The following is a 6,058-nucleotide window of genomic DNA, read 5'->3' as shown; positions in this document are numbered from 1 at the left end:
TGTGTGTGTGTGTGTGTGTGTGTGTGTGTGTGTGTGTGTGTGTGTGTGTGTGTGTGTGTGCGTGCGTGCGTGCGTGCGTGTGTGCGTGCGCGCATGCGTGCGTGCGTGCGTGCGTGCGTGTGTGTGTGCGCGCGCGTGCGTGCGTGTGTGTGGAAGAGAGAGTGCGTGCACGATGAAGCAATCTGCATATAATACTAATACAGTTTATGATACGTTAGAATCGATAACCCAGTATCAAATATTTATAGGGTTCATGCTGTGATGCATCTACCCATAGCCCACACCAGTTAGAGTGTGAAATAGCAATAGAGATATTTGAAGGAAAAACTATTGAGATAAGGGCATACAGAGATCAATAGAGGTGTATGGAGAACGACAAAAATTGGCTTGCTAGAGAAAATGAGAGTGAGAGAGACAGAGAGTATGTGTGCGCACGATTACGTCCGTGCATGTGTATGAGCGTGAGCGTGCGTGCGTGCGTACATACCCACGCGTCTACGTGTGTGGGTGTGTGTGTGTGTGTGTGTGTGTGTGTGTGTGCGTGCGCGCGCGTGCGTGCGTGCGTGCGTGCATGCGTGCGCGCGCGTGTGTGTGCGTGCCTGTGCGTGTGCGTGTGTATGGCTTTTGGGGGGACTGACAGACAGAGAATACGATGAAAATTGTCGCTAGAATAAGATTAAATTACGTACAAAGAGAGGCAGAAAAGAAGACTGAGGATACCAGAGGAGAGGACAATCATTTAGAGCTAACAGTGATAGCTAGTGAGAGGAAGAGGCAGCAGAACTCTAGACACAGTCTCCGCGATGGGTGTTGCTATCCCCCGGGCGTGGAGGGAGGTCACGTGATAACGTTGACGATGACGTTCAAAACGTTAACGCTAACGGTAACCCTCACTTCAACACCGCGAACACTAACCATCAAACTAAATATATATGTGTCGCCGCGCTATATATAGGCATTGTGATCCACAAAAATTAATCTATGGTGTGGGGACAGATATCATGATGCAAAAACCCTAACCCTAACCATCGCCGCGCTATATATAGGCATTGTGATCCACAAAAATTAATCTATGGTGTGGGGACAGATATCATGATGCAAAAACCCTAACCCTAACCCTAATCCTAACCCTAACCCTAACCCTAACTCTAACCCTAATCCTAACGTTAGGATAGTGTTAGGATTAGGGTTAGGGTCAGGGTTAGGGTTAGGTCTAGTGCTGCCACGTTGCGGTCACCTCCCTCCACGCCCGGGGGATAGCATTACCCCTACCAATAGCACTATGACGTGACAGTGCCACCTGGTGGACAACTTTCGCAGCCTCTTTAATTAATCACTATGAAAATTAGCCGAGTGCTTCCGAGTGGCGATTTTTTAAATAGCAGACCACAAGACATGTTGCGTTCGTTTAGCATCAAATTTGACAAAAAAAACTTTTTACTTTTAGTGAAAATATTTATTTCTATGCAAAATTTGAACAACAGTTTTTTTTATGTCAGCGATCACGTAACATTCTAAATTACCGAGAAATGATGGTAGACATGCGAATTATTTTTTTTATCACATAGAATATCAAGCTTCGCATAGCTGAATGGGATTTTATTCAATGGATATCGCGTCAGCTGCGAACAAGTAGAGACGGGTGGTACAACATTGTGTAATAACTGCTGATGATTATCGATTTAACCACATGGGACAATAATGTACACGACAAAATATATTTCTTAACTTTGCTGGTCAGATATTTATTCCAAGAGGGCGATCCCACAATGCAATTGTTGAACATAATATCGTCATCATCTAATAGCAGAATACTACATCTCTCCTTTTCTCGGATAAGAAATACTATATGTGCTGCATATCTTAGAGGCATAATCAAACACAAATACCGTTTCCATGACAAACTGTGATTTTACAGTCTCTCGACAGGTGTCCATAATAAGTAGTAGTAAAGTCATCAACGGTATTAAGGATTTTTTCGCCATTTCAGGCCCTATATGTTTTGGTAAAAAGAATTAAAAGTATTACATATTTCAGTCATGTCAGTAGTTGGAATATTATTGTTATTTATTAACTTCTCTGGTAAGAATTAGGTTTTAGTTTTTATATTGACAATATTGTTGATGGTTCTCCATGTGTTTTTTAAGTTGGAACTGTGTTGAATAAGGATTCTTTGGTAATAATTTATTTTGGCCTGCTCTTTAGTGTGATTTAGTCTATTTGAGTATCGCCTAGCTGTAGAGATTTCTTTGTAGAGTGGTACCGTTTAGGATTGAAACATTTTTTGTCTTGTATTGATAGAGACTAGTATGCCAGTAGAAATCCATGGTTTCTGCTGTAGCTGTTTTTCTTTGCGCGATAAGACACGATATGGAGCGTGTATGTTAATTGTTGCATGGAACACATTGAATAGATTAGTAAGTGAGGTAGCAGGATCAGCATCCAGGAAGTTGAGGTTAGAGATTTTATTTTCTAGATCGTTGGTGAATTTGTCCGGATCAAAGTTTTTATTTTTTTTTATGCAACAAATGTTGCATAAATTAGTCAGCGGAGCTAGACTAGGAGTTGTTTTAGCAATTTCCCCCGGGCGTAGAAGGAGGGTGCCGCTACGTGGCAGCACTAGTCACTTCGTACACTTCCGTCATTCCACAGACTGACTCTGTGATACTTCCATGCTAGACATGGCATTATATATTATTAACCCTAACCCTAACCATAACACTAGTGCTGTCACGTAGCGGCACCCTCCCTCTACGCCCGGGGGAAATTGACACCGTTTCACAATGACTCGAGAATCTGCCTAACATAAAACACGCTTATCCAATTCCCTGTAACATCAATGCGGCCACACAAAATGCGCGACGCTGTGTCTAGATAGACTATTGACACCTATTGTGAAATAGGGGTGCACATCGAGTGGAGACATGGCGGGGTTTTGGGGAGGGAGAGATGTAGGAGTGGGGGAGTCTGGCAGTGGTCGCGAGAGTAAGCACACGCGCTTACGCGCGTGTGCGCGTTTCTTTGTCTCTTTGTGCAAGATGTGTCTACACTGTGTGCGAGCATATATTAAAGTTTATTCAGTTTAAAACACACGTTTGGCTTCCTTCTTCATCATTTCTACATCAAACTTTAATTCAGGGTTACATTTAAAAAAAATAAAAACAAAAAAATATAACAAAATAAAATAATGTAACATATGTTTTACAAATGTGGCATGAATTAGTCAGCGGAGCTAGACTAGGGGTTGTTTTAGTAATAGTCTATCTAGACACAGCGTCGCGCATTTTGTGTGGCCGCATTGATGTTACAGGAAATTGGATAAGCGTGTTTTAGGTTAGGCAGATTCTCGAGTCATTGTGAAATAGGGGTGCAGATCGAGTGGAGACATGGCGGGGGTTGTGGGGAGGGAGAGATGTAGGAGTGGGGGCGTCTGGTGGTGGTCGCGGGAGTAAGCACACGCGCTTACGCGTGTGTGCGCGTTTCTTTGTCTCTCTGTGCAAGATGTGACTACACTGTGTGACAGATATTAAAGTTTATGCAATTTAACACACAAGTTTGGATTCTTTCTATCATCATTTATACATCGAACATTACTTCAACGTTACAATGTCAATACACACAATTTGTGTAATGGAATACAATAGTTACTTGTATGCATGAAATACATGCTATAAACATTTTGAGTAAACAATAGTGATAAGTAGACTGCCTAAGTCTAAGCTTTGCTCAGGAATTATTCTGCCCGTGACACGAGTCAAAGCTGTGATTGCGGTTACATTAATTGTCACTGGACGATAGCACATACATATATAGCCGATATCACATGGCAGGGGCGGATCCAGGAATGTCTGAAGGGGGGGTCACAAGTCATTATATTTCTGTTGTAGTGGCTCTGCAAGCGAGCGCAGCCAAACCGGCTGGGGGTTCGGGGGGGGGCCGCAAGCCCCCCCGAGAAAATTTTGTAAATAGAAGGCTTCTGAGGATAATTCTAGTGCATACATAAGGGTTATTTTTGCAGGATTTAATCACTTTATATCAAGAAGTTTTTCAAAATAGATACTCTGTTATGAGAGCACTTGGCAGCTATACACCTTTTAATATATTGTAAGCAAGTATGTGAAGTCTTTACTGAACCAAGAAAAACTCTGTGGCTTTGAATGTGAAAAGGTAACCATAATTTGTAGAACTAGCTGGTGCCCAAACAAACCAGGACTGTGCATAGAAAATTAATCATCATTAAACATTATCATGTGCACATCATGTCACGACTTTCACAACACACATAATATAATTATATTCGATATGGGGGGGTCACAGTTAGCGGTGACCCCCCCTTTTTGGTCAGAGGGGGGTCACATGACCCCCATGACCCCCCCTTGGATCCGCCACTGTCACATGGACAGTCAAATGTCACTGGGGGACAGCATTGCAGACACCCACTCTACATTGCGGTCTGGAGCCTTTTGTTGCCTGGATGGTCGGCCTTGTTCCGCGTCGGCCTCCGTCGGTATAACGTTGTCGGTAGGGACGGCGTAGCTCTCATCCGGTGGGATGAATTTCTTCTCCTCTGTGATGTTTCGTTTGTATGTCACGTTTCGTGGTGACTCAATCACAACGCTGTACTGGTCGAGTCTGAAGTCTGTGGTAAGTTTATCGACCTTTCTCTGCCTGACCAACACGGTGTCACCCGGTGCTATGTCACTGTCCCTAGCGTTTCTCCTGGCGTCGGCGTAGATTTTGCCTTCAATCATCTTCTCCCAGTCTCTGTCCCTCATTTCCCCGTCGTTCGGCACGAATTGACGGAGTTCTGGAAGTTTCGTCCGAATTGCTCTGCCGAAAAACAAGTTGCCTGGCGGTTTTCCAGTAACGCTGTGCGGAGTCGTGCGATAAGATCGGAGGTATGTCACTAGCTCAGTTCGCCAGTTTTTGCCTTCAGCCTGCTCGATCTTCATGGTTTTCAACATGGAGCGGTTTTAGCGTTCCACATTACCATTCGCCTGTGCCCACAATGGCGTAACCTTTCGATAGATAATGTTGTTCTCTGACAAGAATTAACTGAATGTTTCTGCTCTACACTGTGGTCCGTTGTCGATGGTGATGGTGAACGGTATAGTCCGTGACTTGCAAACATCTTTCTTAACAGCTCGATCATGCGCTTCGCGGTCACTGATGTTGTGATCTCCGCTTCGTAGTGTAACGTTGAAATGCGAGTTTATGTAGAAATGATGAAGTAGATCCAAATCCAGAACTTGTGTGGTAAACTGTATAACCTTTAATATCTTACACACATCACATCTCCTTACACACAGACAAAGACCGCTCACACGCGCGGTCGCGCGTGCGCATACTCTCGCGACCAACACCAGAATCCTCTCCCCTTACATCTCTCTTCTATATATATTCCCCCCAAAACTCCTACAAACATACTCCACGCACATGTACCCGTTCTCCCAGACCGCGTGCTACCCCCATTTCACAATGACCCTAGAAACTGCCTAACCTAAAACCGATTGCTTCCGAGTGCTAATTTTTGGCATAGCAGACAACGAGACATGTCGCGTTCGTTTAGCATCAAATTTGACAAAAAAGCCCTTTTATTTTCAGAAAAATATTCAATCCAATGCAAAATTTGACCCTTTTTTTTATGTCCGATCATGTGGCATTCTAAATTACCGAAAAATTGTATTCGACGTGCAATTTAAAAAAAAAATTTTTATTGATCACATAGAATATCAAGTTTCGCATAGGTGAATGCAATTTTATTCAATGTAAATCATTCTATTCAACTCTAGCGACTACTCGAACCATGCACCGACTTGGCATTCCACAAAGCAGACGGGCACCGGAATCGCCTTGAAGCCGGGAGGGTGAGGTCGAAGAAATCGCCAAAACTCAAAAACCGAACAGCGAATTAAACAAAAATTTTGCACCCGTGTGCAGCTGTGTTTGTCGGAACGAATTTTATTGCGTTTGACAGATTCCGAGAAAAAAACTATTCTATACAGACACGTGACCGCTACTAAATCACTACCGGTTCATTACCCTGTTAGGCAGGGCC

Source organism: Priapulus caudatus, unplaced genomic scaffold (assembly GCF_000485595.1).
Source record: "Priapulus caudatus unplaced genomic scaffold, Priapulus_caudatus-5.0.1 Scaffold1822, whole genome shotgun sequence".
In the NCBI taxonomy this organism is placed as follows: Eukaryota; Metazoa; Priapulida; class Priapulimorpha; order Priapulimorphida; family Priapulidae; genus Priapulus; species Priapulus caudatus.
This window is presented reverse-complemented; position numbering follows the sequence as displayed.